This window comes from Chiloscyllium plagiosum, unplaced genomic scaffold, assembly GCF_037043375.1.
Source record: "Chiloscyllium plagiosum isolate Xiang-an unplaced genomic scaffold, Cpla_swu_hap1 HiC_scaffold_12, whole genome shotgun sequence".
Lineage (NCBI taxonomy): Eukaryota > Metazoa > Chordata > Chondrichthyes > Orectolobiformes > Hemiscylliidae > Chiloscyllium > Chiloscyllium plagiosum.
The window spans coordinates 34415361-34431088 of record NW_028270150.1 but is presented as its reverse complement, the minus strand read 5'-3'; the positions used below and the strand labels follow the sequence as shown (position 1 = coordinate 34431088).

The 15728-nt window shown below is 42.6% G+C and overlaps 1 protein-coding gene across 1 annotated transcript in view; it reads left to right on the top strand.

Annotated features, from left to right (window-relative positions):
- Positions 1-15728, top strand: part of ros1 (c-ros oncogene 1, receptor tyrosine kinase) — a 235291-nt gene that overhangs the window by 201504 nt on the left and 18059 nt on the right. The gene's annotated exons all lie outside the window — the stretch shown is intronic.

Sequence of the window (15728 nt, the reverse complement as noted above, 5' to 3'; positions counted from 1 at the left end):
CCGCCACAGATTCACCTGCACCTCCACCCACATCATCTACTGCATCCGCTGCAGCCGGTGTGGCCTCCTCTATATTGGGGAGACAGGCCGCCTACTTGCGGAGCGATTCAGGGAGCACCTCTGGGCCACCCGGACGAACCAACCCAACCAACCTGTGGCACAGCATTTCAACTCCCCCTCCCACTCCACCGAGGATATGCAGGTCATTGGACTCATCCACCGCCAAACCACAACAACCCGACGGTCGGAGGAGGAGCGTCTTATCTTCCGACTGGGAACCCTCCAACCGCAGGGGATGAACTTGGACTTCACCAGTTTCTTCATCCCCCCTCCCCCCACCTTGTCTCAGCCGGATCCTTCCAGCCCGGCACCGCCTTCCTGACCTGCAGTCTTCTTCTTGACCTCTCCGCCTCCACCCTACTCCGACCTATCACCCTCACCTTGACCTCTTTCCACCTATCACATTTCCAACTCCCCTCCTCCAAGTCCCTCCTCCCTACCTTTTATCTTCTCCTGCTGAACACTCTCTGCTCATTCCTGAAGAAGGGCCTGTGCCCGAAACGTCGAATCTCCTGTTCCCTGGATGCTGCCTGACCTGCTGTGCTGTTCCAGCAATAAAGTTTCAACTTTGATCTCCAGCATCTGCAGACCTCACTTTCTCCTTTGGCAACAATACAACCTGGACCAGCTGTGACTCATAATGCTGGTTGCATAAGGCTTTTGAAATGTCAGAAAACATAGAAGCAACTTCATTGAATTGGATCTGCTCTCTAATAACTGACTAAGTGTGGTATTCTTAGTGGTGGTAATCATTTACTGCTGTATTAAACTTATCCTGGAATGCAGAGGGGTGTAAATAATGCTTACTGTGCCCTTGGAGTCAAGATTGCAATATTCGACTGGGAGGTAGATGAATGACCAAATTACTCCGTTTGAATATGTTCTTCTTTAAGTTAGTTTTTCAGATGTGCTATGTATTAGAATGAGACTAGAATTACAAAACTCTGTAATGTCAAACTGATATTAGGGTTATTATTTTTAAATTGCATTTACTAATTCTGCTAGAGCAATGATCTGGAGAGCAATGTATTTTTGGTAAAGTAATTTAATCGTAACACATTTTCCTATGAAACATAAGGCTGTATGGTTTAATATTATCACAAAGTTTTGATAGTTTCCAACATTCACATTCCCAAGGAACCAGTTATCAAGATTCCTAAAATTCATTTTACCTAAAGTTCTAGGATTGATAGTGCCATGGTAGAAAATATAACACTTAATAGGAGATGATTGAAATAATTAGTTCATCAACATATACTGACTGTCTTTCTCAATTTATTGGCTTATTTATATGGAAAACCAGCTTCCAGAACTGAGATTTTTGTGTGCTGACTCCCAGTCCTGGTGTTGAATTGTCCAGTTTATAGTCAGGGCTTTTTTTAATAGCGGCCTAGCTGATTTTAACACAGGAACAGACAGGAGGTCTATTAGCATCTGTAGAGGGAAAAGGGAAGAAGGAAACTGAATATTTCTGTCAACTAACACTGTATTCTGTATCAAGGGCTATATGCCTGAAATGTCAGTCTGCCTTTTGTCTTCACAGATGATGACTAATCTGATAGTCGCAGGAATATCCAAAACTTAAATCATAGTAGTGATGTGGCATAGAACTTGCATGTGGATTTGCAATTTCTGCCCTATGTATTTGTGATTTACATTTACTTGTTTGATATTTTATCTCGATCAGTTACTGCAGTGTCAGTCTTTTGTCAATGAGATGAAAAGGGACCACTGCAGAAATGAACCTTGGGATTTCTGTTTTAGTTTGTTAGATTATGTAGTTTTAATGTTTCGTGGAACTTATCACTCCTGAGCTGACAGTAACTTAATACAGGCAGTGATTTGCTGATCGAACAACCTTTATCCTCTCTGTAATTTATACATAAACCAATTCGACAATTGAGCTCGTTAAACTTGTAGTAATCATAAATTATATCCCTCATGATGTCTATATATTAATGACTACTGAAATATGGCATTGGGGTTGTATTTAGCTAGCCAGACAGGCGTTTCCACCTCCAGTTGGAGAACTAGCTGAGAGCTCCCATTAGTTCTATGGGGGAGGCCCGATGATATAAAGCACTTAACTGGCCACTTAAGTTGTTGGACCTTCCATGTGGGATTCGGGACTGTGATGGCAGAAGTCCAACCTGCCCAGAGCTGCCTGTCATTCCTGTTAGCGCTCATGAACAGTGGCAGTTACTGGCAGTGTACCCATCAGAGGCTCAGGATTTCAGGAAACAGGCCAAAGGAGAGGTAAGCATGGGTATGGCTTGCCAACTGATAGGGCGAATGAGGTTTGAGGTGCCTGATAATGAGGGGCCACAACCCCTCCTCCCTGAGGAAACCCACTGGCAAGCCTTGTGCGTCTACATGGTGTACTTCAGCAGACAGGCACAAAATTGCTGTGGGCTTAGTGATAAAAGGTGCTAACTGGCTTATTAATGAGTTTTATTAAGGAGGACCTCAAAGCTAGTGATCTTGGGATTACTACCAGTGCCACATGCTAGCCAGCATAGAAATGAAAAAAATAGGCAGGATGAACACGTGGCTTGAGGGATGGTGTAGGAGGGAGAGGTTCAGATTTGTTGGACATTGGGACCGGTTCTGGGGAAGGTGTGACTATTACAAATTGGATGGTCTACATCTGAACCAGACTGGAACTAATGTTCTTGGTGGGGGTGAGGAGGGGTGGGGGCACGGGGGGGTGGGGTGGAGTAAGGGGCCATATTGGACCTGGTGTTGGGGAATGAGCCAGGCCAGGTGGTAGAATTTGCGGTGGGGAATTTCTTTGGGAACAGTCACCACAATTCTAAGTTTTAGAAGACAAAGTTGAGAGTGGTCCTAAGGGAAGAGTACTAAACTGGGCCAAGGTCAATTATATCAAAATTATGCAGGAGCTGGAAAATATGGATTGGATACAGCTATTTGAAGTGAAGTCCACATTTGCTGTGTGGGAGGCTTTAAAAGATAGGTTAAAGTTAGTGCAGAATAGGTATGTCCCGTTGAAAGCAACGAATAGGAAAGGCAAGACTCATGAACCGTGGATGACAGGAGAAGTTGTACGATGAGCCAAGAGGAAAAGGGAAGCGTACATAAGGTCCAGGCAGCTAAGAACAGAATGGGCCCTGGAGGAATATCAGAAGAGTAAGACCAGTCTTAAACGAGGAATCAAGCGAGCTAAAAGGAGTCATGAAATAGCTTTATCGAGCAGAATTAAGGAGAATCCCAAAGCCTTTTATTCTTATGTAAGAAGCAATCGGGTAACTAGAGAAAAGATTGGTCTGCTAAAAGATAATAAAGGAAGGCTTTGTGTCGATCCTGAGAGAATGAGTGAGATTCTGAATGATTACTTTACATCAGTGTTCACAGAGGAGAGGGACATGATGAATGTTGAGATTAGAGATAGAAGTTTGATTATTCTGAATCATGTTGACATAAGTAGGGAAGATGTGTTGGGTAGGCTAGAGGTTATTAAGGTGGACAAATCCCAAGGACCAGATGGGATCTATCCCAGGTTGCTGAGGGAGGCAAGAGAGGAAATAGCTGGGGCCCTGACACATACCTTTGTCGCATCCTTAAACACAGGTAAGGAGCCGGAGAACTGGAAGGTTGCTCATGTTGTCCCCCTGTACAAGAAGGGAAGTAGGGATATTCCGGGTAACTACAGACCAGTGAGCCTGACGCAAGTGGTGGGAAAGTTGCTAGAGAAGGTGCTGAGGGATAAAATCTATTTATATTTGGAAAAGAATGGGCTTATCAGTGATAGGCAACATGGTTTTGTGCAGGGGAGATCATGCCTTACCAACTTAATAGAGTTCTTTGAGGAAGTGACCATTGATAGATGAAGGAAGGGCTGTAGATGTCATATACATGGACTTTAGTAAGGAGTTTGATGAGGTTCCCCATGGTAAACTAATACAGAAAGTGAAGTCTCATGGTGTGCAGGGTGTTCTAGCTAGGTGGATAAATAACTGGTTGAGAACAGTAGACAGACACTAGTAGTTGAAGGGAGTTTCTCAAAATGGAGAAAGGTGACCAGTGGTGTTCCACAGGGATCATTGCTGGGGCCACTGATGTTTGTGATATACATAAATGATCTGGAAGAGGGCACTGTTGGTATGATCAGCAAGTTTGCAGATGACACGAAGACTGGTGGGATAGCAGAAAGCATCGGGGACTGTCAAAGAATACAGGAGAATGTAGATAGACTGGAGAGTCGGACGGAGAAATGGCAGATGGAGTTCAATCCAGGTAAATGTGAGGTGATGTACTTTGGGAAGTCTACTTCTAGAGCTAATTATACAGTAAATGGAAGACGCTTGGGAAAAGTTGATGAGCAGAGAGATCTGGGAGTTCAGGTCCATTGTATGCTGAAGGTGGTTGCAACAGGTGGATAGAGTGGTCAAGAAGGCATATGGTATGCTTGCCTTCATCAGATAGGGTATTGAGAATAAGAGCTGGCAAGTCATGTTAAAATTGTACAAGACATTGGTTCGACCGCACTTAGAAAAGTATGTGTACAGTTCTGGTCCCCACATTACCAAAAGGATGTGGACGCTTTGAAGAGGGTGCAGAGAACGTTCACGAGGATGTTGCCTGGTATGGAAGGTGCTAGCTAAGAAGAGATGTTGAGTAGGTTAGGTTTGTTTTCATTAGAAAAAGGACATTGAGGGGGTCCTGATTAAGGTCTACAAAATCATGAAGGGTATAGACAGGCTGGATAGAGATAAGCCTTTTCCCAGGGTGAATGATTCAATAATGAGAGGTCATGCTTTCAAGTTGAGAATTGAAAAGTTTAAGGGGGATACACACGGCAAGACAATCACACAGAGGGTGGTAGGTGGCTGGAACGCATTGCCAGCAGAGGTAGTAGAGGCAGGCACGGTAGCTTCATTGAAGATGCGTCTGGACAGATGCATGGTTAGGTGGGGAGCAGAGGGGTACAGATGCATAGGAATTGGGTGACAGGTTTAGACAGTGGATTTGGATTGGCTCAGGCTTGGAGGGCCAAATGACCTGTTCCTGGGCTGTAAATCTTCTTCGTTCTTGTTCTTTATTGACACTTCACCATCAGTTGTCAGGAATCGCCACCACCCCCCACCACCTTTGATTTAATCACCACAGATTTTGCCCCCTGTGGGAGACTCCGATTACATGGACCATCTCACCTTGATTTACCATAATGTACTGTGATTTTTATGGCTTTTTGGATCTATTATAATGGTTTTATCGAATATTTTGAAAATCAAACATGGGTACACACAAAGGACAGAATTTCCGATGGCCAAATAATCATTTTTCTGGCCTGGATGTGAATTGCACCCTGCTCAATCCCCATCACAGGAAGCTGCAAAGGATTTGCCCTGGAAATTGAAGATTCCATTGGGCAATTCTACTGCATTTGGAACTTGCAGAAAATAACCAGTTGAAATCTGAGAATTCAGAGGGTTCTACTGCAGTGAAGTAAATAGTTCCTCTAGTTTGATTAGTTTATAAAATTCCTAATTTAATGCCTGAGTAATTATTAACTCCCAATTTACTTCATACACCTGCAAGCACTCGACCCCCCCAGCACCACCAGACTCAAACTCTGCCCCAACTTCTAGCTTCTAAGCTCCTTTTGCTCTCTTTGGCACTCAAAACCATTTTAGACCCCTCTTATCCCACCTGACCTCATATGTCGCACCCAACTTGACAAATCTTAAAACCTAGTCCCTTTGGCACCTTGAATCCTGGCATCCTCCCTACATGGGACCCTATTTTTCAATATATCCCCCCAACCAATGGATTCCCTACCCTCCCAGCACCTTAACCTCACACTTATATGCTTAACATTTCACAGCAGGTGTAAAGATGGCTGTCTGTGATGTAGGATCTTTCAATTCCAGAATATGACAGCTGACTGCTGTGTAAATGGCATGTGGTTTGCCTTCCCCCGGCTGTGCAGTACTATGACAGACCCGTCAGAATAGGAGTACTATTCTGCATTTCTGAAAGAGCCTTGAGTGGAATCTCATGTCAAAAATGCAGAGCTCTTTTGTTCTTTAAAAAAGGAGCAAAACTGCAATTTGTGTGGCACTGCCACTCCTGGGAAATCCGATCCATTAATTTACTGATTAAAGCTGAGATCAAGCTGTTAGATTTATGCATTAAAGGTGGACACTCAGGATATACTGTATTTACAGGAAGAAGATTAGCTTCAGTGAGGTTGGAAGAACTGGGGTTGGCAACCTGCAGCTACTCTGTTGGGGGATAGATATACTTGGGTTTGGCAGCATGGTAGTGAAAATTCTTGCAGTCTGCTGTCTTATTGTGGCTTGGCAAACCTTGGCATTCTGAGTTTAGCTCATTGGTGGATCCTAGCGTCTGAGTAAAAACTTAATGGATTAAATGTAATGGTTCATTTGGCAACCTACCAAATTTATTGTTCAATTACATCATTTCCAAGCTAAATGCTGCTATGCTTTCAATCTGAGAAAGGTAAACCATTATATTTTCCAACATAAACATGAGCAGCAACAGAAATGGTAAGATGTGAGAAATTTGCAGTTTCTAGGATGTGAATTTCAGGAGCGTGGTATATCTATGGAAACTTACTTATGATTGTTTTGTTGGCAAGTAGTTGCCAGTTTGTGTGCCGCAAAGTCCGACAGATTGTATTGAGGTACATGCTTTTGTGATATTGTTGAGGGAAGAATGTTGCGCAGGATGATTTGAATACACGTGGAATTCGAGGAGCTGCTCTCAGTTGCAGCAATGGGTAAATACTTCGAGTTGAAGCCTTAGTCCTGCAGAGATAATAGAGCGTCCAAATGAAATCTTCACTGAAGGTATTAGAAGAACAGAAGGTAATCGAGCAAATAAATGGAGCCATGTTGTTTTGAAGTATCTATTTTAAATTTTTTCTTCTTGACAGTAGAAATTTAATTTGTGTTTTGTATTTAAAAACAAAATTACATTTATAATTCAGTCAGTTTATTTCTTTTTTAACAAGTACAGCCCCTTGACTGATTATTCAGGATGAATTGATTTTATACAATCCTTTGTGGTTTTTCAATACCTTTATTTTGTTACTTTTGTCAATGTGTGCAAGGAGGAAACTGACTGACACCCGGAAAAGGTGTCTCAGTGGTTAGTACTGCTGCCTCACAGCACCAGTAGGTTTGATTCCTGCCTCGGGTGACTGTCTGTATGGAGTTTGCACATTCTCCCCGTGTCTGCATGGGTTTCCCCCCACAATCCAAAGTTGTGCGGGTCAGGTAACTTGGTCATGCTAAATTCTCCATTGTGTTGGGTGCATTAATCGGGGGTGAATGTAGGGTGGGGGAATGGGTCAGGGTGGGTTGCTTTTCGGAGGGTTGGCCTGATGGGCTGAGGGGCCTGTTTCCATACTGTATGGAATCTAATCTAAAACCAGTCACCCACGGTAACGTAATGACTGAGCTGAAAACAGAAACTTATTTTGTTAATGCCAGACTGTTATGATGAGCAAATAGTTTGTCAAGTTTGAAGGATGAAGGAATCAACCCTTGTCTAGTTGCATGTCTCTTGTTAAAGGACGATGTTAGGACAATTGCTGATTAAGTCTGTAGTGACTTTGTTTTATTTGTTGTGCTAAGAACAATCATTTAAAATAATTTGAGTCGTTTAAAATCTTTTCAACTTGTTGAATTTTAACATAATCTAATTTCTAATCTTGGAGACGTGCTGTACTATATTTCCTTTTAAAAACTATTAAGAATTTTTTGACACCTGTATGTTAATAAGCACCTTGATCTGGATGTCTGTTCATATTTAATGCACGTGAACCAATCATTACTAATTTATGATTTCTGAATTTAAATAAAATGTAATCATATTTAGAAACAGACCTGCAGTCCAAAGACATGCCATAAACTGAAGATAATTCTTGCAATAGCAAAAAAAGCTTTATTAAGATTGTACATAGCGTGTTACAACCCAATATGCTGTTTAAGCAAGTAGATAATACAGTCAGGTATTGGTTTAAAGTGAACCAACTAAACTGCAAACATAACAACCACTTTCTGGATATTTCTGCTCAAACTTCATCTTGCATTTCTCTATCATTAAAGCAGTCAGTCATAATTGGTGATTATAACATTACATTATCTTATTATTGCACTCTACCTTCCTGTAATGCTTCCTCAGCAACTTGCCCTTTGCAACTACTTTATTTAATTTCTTTGCTAGAGCTTCACTATTTTAGCTGTAGTTGCTTATGGTCTCTTGCCTTCTGAGATATACTGCATTAACATCCAAATATGCTGTAGACCTTGTTTGTCATAACAATTTGATTATATCATACAAAGATGCTACTTTTAATTTGCTCTTTACTACTTTGCAGTTGGCCACTTTTTCACAAAGTGTTACTTAAACTTTGCCTTGCACATGCTATGCTGGTGAAAACTGGGCAGATCAAATTACCTAGGCTACTTACCCATACTTGATAGGTTCAAAGCTAATGGTTTCTAGACTTGGCCTGCTCAACTGAATGTGTAGCAAAGATAGCTGTCCAAAACCAATTGGATCCTTAGTTTAACCTGTCTTTCAAGAGGGGGAGGCAATGGCCTAGTGGTATTATTATTATTATTAGACTATTAATCCAGAAACTCAGCTAATTTTCTGGGGACCTGGGTTCAAATCCCACCATGGCAAATGGTAGAGTGTGAATTCAGTAAAGAATCTGGAATTAAGGGTCTAATGATGACCATTAAACCATTGCTGATTGTTAGAAAAAACCATGTGGTTCAGTAATGTCTTTTAGTGAAGGAAATACGATATCCTTACTTGGGGTCCAGACCCACAGGAATGTGATTGACTCTTAACTGCTGGCTGGGAAATGATGGGTGGGCAATAAATGCTGGCCCATTGCTACCCCTTTGATTTGGAGCCATTGGTACCTGCATGGGACCCAGCTATGCCTGCCTCTTTGTTGGGTACGTGGAACAATCCATCTTCCACAGTTACACCGGCACCACCCCACCTATACCTCTGCTATATTGATGACTGTATCGGCATCACCTCATCAACTTTACCAATACTTTCTACCCTGACCTCACATTCACCTGGAGAATCTCAGACTCCTCCCTCCCCTTCCTGCACTTCTCCAACACCATCTCTGAGGGCAACCAACTAACCATGGACATCTACTACAAGACCACTGACTCCCACAGCTACCTAGATTACACCTCCTTCCACCCTACCTCCTGTAAAAATGCTATCCCTTATTCCTAATTCCTCCACCTCCACCGCATCTGTTCCCAACATGACCAATTCCACCTTAGAAAATCCCAGATGGCCTCCTTCTTCCAAGATTGCAGTCTCCCTTCCCACATGGTTGATGATGCCATCCAGCCCATCTCCTCTACTTCCCTCACCACCGCCTTTAAATCCCACTCCTCCCAATGCAACAAGGAGAGAAATCCCCTGGTCCTCACTTTCCACCCCCCCAATCTCTGCATACATCGCATCATCCTCCACCACTTCTGCCACCTCCAAACAGACCCCACCACCAGAGATATATTTCCCTCCCCACCCCTATCAGTGTTCCAGAGAGACCATTCCCTTTGCGAAACCCTCGTCAGGTCCACGCCCTCCACCAGCCCACACTCCACTCCTGGCACCTTCCCCTGCCATCGCAGGAATTACAAAACCTGTGCCCACACCACTCCCCTTACCTTCATCCAAGGCCCCAAAGGATCCTTCCACATTCGACAGAAATTTACCTGTACATCTACCAATGTCATCTAATGTATCCGTTGCACCTGATGTGGTCTCCTCTACATTGGGGAGACAGGACGACCTCTTGTGGATCATGTCAGAGAACATCTCTGGGACACCTGCACCCACCAACCCCACCACTCCGTGGCTGAACACTTCAACTGCCCTCCCACTCCATCAAGGACATGTAAGTCCTGGGTCTCTTCCACTGCCAAACCTTTACCACCCGACCCCTGGAGGAAGAAAGCATCATATTCTGCCTTGGGACCCTACAACCAAATGGATGAATGTGATTTTCAACAGTTTCCTCAATTCCCATCTCCCCACATTATCCCAGTCCCAAGCCTCCAATTTGGCACCGCCCTCCTGACCTGTCCATCACCTTTCCCATCTAGCCCACCCCGACCGATCACCTTCTCCCTCACCTTCATCTACCCATCACTTTCTCAGCTACCTTCTCCCCAACACCACCCCTCTCCCTTTATCTCTCAGTCCCCCAGCCCACAAGCCTCATTCCTGATGAAGGGCTTATGCCCAAAACGTCAATTCTTCTGCTCCTCAGATGCTGCCTGACCAGCTTGCTTTTCCAGCACCACACATAAGACTCTGATCCCAAATATCTGTAGTTCTCACTTTCTCTAGTGAGTTGGATGATCAGCCATGATCGTATTGAATGGTGGAACAGGCTCAGAGGTCTTTGCTTCTTGAGTTCTCTGCCTGAGGACAGATCTGACATACAACACAATAACTTTTACCACTAATAAGGCAAGAAGACAGGTCCCAAGTCAGTTTCAGTCAGAAAAGAGATCAAACTTCATGCAATTGCCACCAATTTGATCCATACTAGGCATCTAGTTAACTGAAAATACACCGCCATCCATCCATGGCGTGAGAGTTGCTGTAGCAAAAGATAGATTTACATGTATCTTGTAGCTTGGAGCTATGGTTAATGTTGTCTTTTGGGCCAAATAAAAATTGTGGTGTCCAGGACATTAATACTTGGATGGTGACTAGAAGTATAATGGTGGACTGTTGATTCTGAAGATATTGCTGAATTACTCTAATTCTGCTTCTATGCAAGTCCAAACAACCTGTGCATTAAGAGAAAAGCAGAAGATAATGTTACCATGTGACTGCATCACCTACCAAATGAAAGGGAGGGAGAATTGTGCTCTGTTTTTAGCATTTGCAATATTTTGCTCCCCTGTTATTTGTTTCATATGGTAAGTGTGGTTAGTTTCAATTTACAATGAGAAAATATTTGGAATCAGGAGTCATATTACAATAGACCGTGTCACTGTTAGTTCAAAATATTTCTATTTTTTCATGAGATTATTATTTGTGGTACTTGTGATATTCAAGTCTCTTGGAGGTTGTTGCTATGTGGATATTGTGAAGCATCAAATCCAAAGGAGTAGAGATGTTTGCATAATATTAGTAAACAAATTCTTTACAATTGTCTGTCAGAGCCCAGGTTGTCAAGAGTATCTTACTGAAATCTGATTGTTGGTTGGGCTTTATAAATAAAGGCATAGAGTACAAGAAGTTGTGCTTATCTTGTATAAAAAAGTTCAACATCAAAATTACTATTTTTTTCCCAATTCCAGGTACCCAGAATTTGTGAAAAGGAGGTCAAATTTTAGTGGGGGGTGGGTGAGAAGGGACCAAGGAACAGGCGAAGCACAAGGGTCCGTGATTTCTCTCATTGGCCTTGGATAAGACTCCATTTGTTTTTCAGTAATTACCCATTCTGAAAGGCCAAGTAAACAATCAGGCCCATTTAAATGTTTCTTTTATCCTGAAAATTTTCTGTGAAAACGCAGCCCTAACTTTTTGTAGTGAATTTAATTTATTCCTTAACTTATTTGTCTAAACCAAATATACCTTAACCCTAATTGGGATGTTAACTATGAGAGCCTGTTTTCCCAAAAGAAGCTCAAAAGAACCAGTAGTATTTGATACTTTGCAACACCGGATTTCCCTTCCTGTCTTTTCTTTCACTTGCTGTCCATTTCTGACTTTTCTTGCTGTACAAAAAAAGGCATGAGCCATGAGCTCAATATTTTCCTGACGAATGCTGGGCCATTATCTTGTGTGATGTGCACATTTGTAAATAGGTTTTCTGATTTGCAACAACATTGACTTATGTAGCGAGATCTGTGGTTTGGTAGCACTGCAGTTGTGGTATTGTCATCGTCCCTGTTTTGTATCAAAAATTACCTCCCAAAACACTTGTGTAAGTCAAATTAATATTAAATCATCTTAATTGCTTTTCAATTGAATATTCTGTTTGTGAATTAATTTTGTTTGTATGAAGCAACTTTTAATGTCTTGAACAATCTGCAATCCTGTCCATCAAAATTCAGAATATGGGTGCATTACAATGGTCTGCTACAAATGTCGACATACGTATAATGCATATGCTCAGCACTAAGTCTTCTAAGATCGTATCTGCCAGTGAGGTGGTACTGCACAGAAACAGCCATCAGTGCTCAAGGAAACAAGTAGGATACACAAGTGATATGAATACACTGGAAAGTTCCATCTATATCTGCACCTGGACTCTAGAGCAGTTTTGTTGGTGCTTCAGCATAACAATCACATGGAAAAGGAATGCAAAATTTACTACTGGAATTGTGGATTACTTATGGCCCCACTCAAGAATCAATTGAGATATTTGTGTAGTTCCAGTGCACAGGAGGGTGTGAGTAGGGAGGACATGGACAGGATTTCACAGTCACAGGAGTGTGCTGGCAGACAGTAAGCTGTTTGCAGTGTGTCTACTTTCAACACCAGGAGTATCCGGAATAAGGTAGGTGAGCTTGCATCACAGATAGGTACCTGGGACTTCGATGTTGCGGCCATTTCGGAGACATGGATAGCACAGGGTCAGGAATGGATGTTGCAGGTTCCAGGATTTAGATCTTTCATTAAGATAAAGGAAGGTGGTAAAAGAGGGGGAGGTGTGGCTTTGTTAGTCAAGGACAGTATAATGGTGACTGAAAGAACTTTTGATGAGGACTCATCTACTGAGGTAGTGTAGGCTGAGGTTAGAAACAGGAGAGGAGAGGACACACTGCTTGGAGTTTTTTTTTAGGCCTCCACAAAGTTCCAGGGATGTGGAGGAGAGGGTTGGCAAAATGATTCTGGGTAGGAGTGAAAGGAACAAGAGGGTCATTTTGGGGGATTTTAACTTCTCCAACATTGACTGGAAATGCTATAACTCTAGTACGTCAGATGGATCAGTTTTTGTCCAAAATGTACAGGAGGGTTTCCTGACACAGCATGTCGAAGGGCCAACAAGAGGGGAAGCCACACTGGATCGGGTACTTTGTAATGAACCAGGCCAGGTGTTTGATTTGGTGGTAGGCGAGAACTTTGGAGAGAGTGACCATTATTCGGTTACATTTAGTTTTGTGATGGAAAGGGATAGGTACATGCCACAGGGCAAGAGTTATAGATGGGAGAAGGGCAATTATAATGTGATTAGGCAGGACTTAGGATGCACAGAATGGGGAAGCGAAATGCAGAGGTTCGAGACAATTGAAATGTGGAGCTGGTTTGAGGAACAGATATTGCATGTCCTTGACAGGTATGTCATTGTCAGGCAGGAAGGAAGTGATAAAGCAGACTACTGGGTCAATGGAAAGATTCTTGGTAGTGTGGAAATGCAGAGGGATCTTGGTGTCCATGTACAGAGATCCCTGAATGTTGCTACCCAGGTTGATAGTGCTGTTAAGAAGCATACGGTGTGTTAGGTTTTATTGAGAGAGGGACTGATTTCTGGGGCTATGATGTCATGCTGCAACTGTACAAAATGTCAGTGCGACCTCACTTGGAATATTGTGTACAGTTCTGGTCGCCCCATTACAGAAAAGATGTGGAAGCATTGGAAAAGGTGCAGAGGAGTTTTATCAGGATGTTGCCTGGTCTGAAGGGAAGGTCTTATGAGGAAAGGCTGAGGGACTTGGGTATGTTCTCATTGGAGAGAAGGCGAAGGGGGATTTAATAGAGACATACAAGATGATCAGAGGATTAGATAGGGTGGACAGTGAGAGTCTTTTTCCTAAGATGGTGACTTTGACTTATACAAGGGGGCATAGCTGCAAATTGAGAAATGGTAGATTTAGGACAGTTATCAGAGGCAGGTTCTTTAGTCAGAGAGTGGTCAGGGCGTGGAATGCCCTGCCTGCCAATGTAGTTAACTCAGCCACATTAGGGGCATTTAAACAGTCCTTTGATAAGCATATGGATGATGATGGGATAGTGTGGGGGGATGGCCTTTGATTAATTCACAGGTCAGTGCAACATCGCGGGGCAAAGGGCCTATTCTGCGCTGTATTGTTCTTTGTTCTATGTTTGGAAAGACCCATTTTTGACATCAAGATCATCTTGTCCACTTTGTTCCAATAGATTGGAGAGATTCCCACCATATAGCTCTGAGCTTTGAACTGCTGCTCTAGAACTAATTCAGAGCCTTCTTAACAGCCCAACATACCATGGGTTACAGTCTTAGTAAACTCAGAATGCAAACTAGCCATCATGAAAACTCACTATGGTAACCAGAACAGTTCTTGGAATGCTCAGCTTGCCACCTACTCCAGATGATGTCCATTTTAGACACTGGGCAACAACAGACACTGCACACTCCATGAAATGCCAGCCCTTTTGAGTCCTAATGATACATCTTCAATCCCTTATAGAATGATTTTGGACTTCAATGATGCACCTTGGGCTGCAATAGCAATTGTCATTGTAATGCTGCCACAAGGAAACAGTGCACTCAGGGACATACCCAGCTCATGGACTGGACCAGGCTGCTGGCTTTGTGCTCATTGTCACAGCACTCACTCACTGAGTCTACTTGGATGTCACAGCATTCCTGGCTTGCATTGCCTTGTCTTGCCTTTTTGCACATTTACCAGATATACCAGGCTCAGGTTGCTACTGAGTTGCCATGCTATTTAGCACAGACTCAAAGCCAGAAAACTTGCCGTGGTTGTCAGCAGGTCTCAGTCCCATCAAGGGCATGACCTTAGCTTGGATCTCAGCACAGTTACTCAAGGGCAGCATCCAAAATCAATCCAAACTTTTTCAGAGTCAGGATCCATGCTGTAAGAGGTGAAGAGCCAAATGAAAATCTTGACAATTTTTTGCCCTATTGCGGCCTGTTTCGTTCCATGATTGAGAGAGAGTCAGGTATTCTGGAAGATGATAATGTGCAGTACAGCTGTTACTACTATTGGTACAGGTGGAGAGGTTTCACGAGCAAGTGAGTAAGTACCAAATTGTTGGAAAGGCTCAGCAGGTCTGGCAGCAAATGAAGAGAAATCAGAGTTCGTGTTGCGGGTCCAATGACCCTTCCTTAGAACAGTTCTGGGAAATGGTCACTGGATTGATAACGTTAATTCAAGTGACAATTAATGTGGTAAATTTGATAAGATACTGCACAAAAACATATTTGACTTTGCGGTGCAAATCACTTCAGTAAACTTGACATGACCCATACTTTACCAAAAGGACTGTAAGAGTCAGTGCATTGTTTTATCATAAATATACATAAACAGTGTAATTCAGCTGATTTGAACTGCTGGATCAGCAATATAGTTATTTAAAGCAAATGATCATCAGCAAAATACATACTACATTGAAATAGTAATACTGAAACAAAACAGAAATTGTTGAAAAAGTTTAGTGGGTCTGGCAGCATCTGTGGAGAGAAATCAGAGTTAACGCTTCAGGTAAAGTGACCCTCCTTCAGAACTCGTAACAGTAATACTGTGTTGATTTGAAGTATTGACTTCAGTTTAAGCTATTTCTGATTTGGTTAAATATGGAAAAATCTGCATTTGTTTAATTATCTTCAGTACTTATGTTCCAAAATGTTTCAGGGGCATTACTGTTTAATTATTGAACCAGTCACC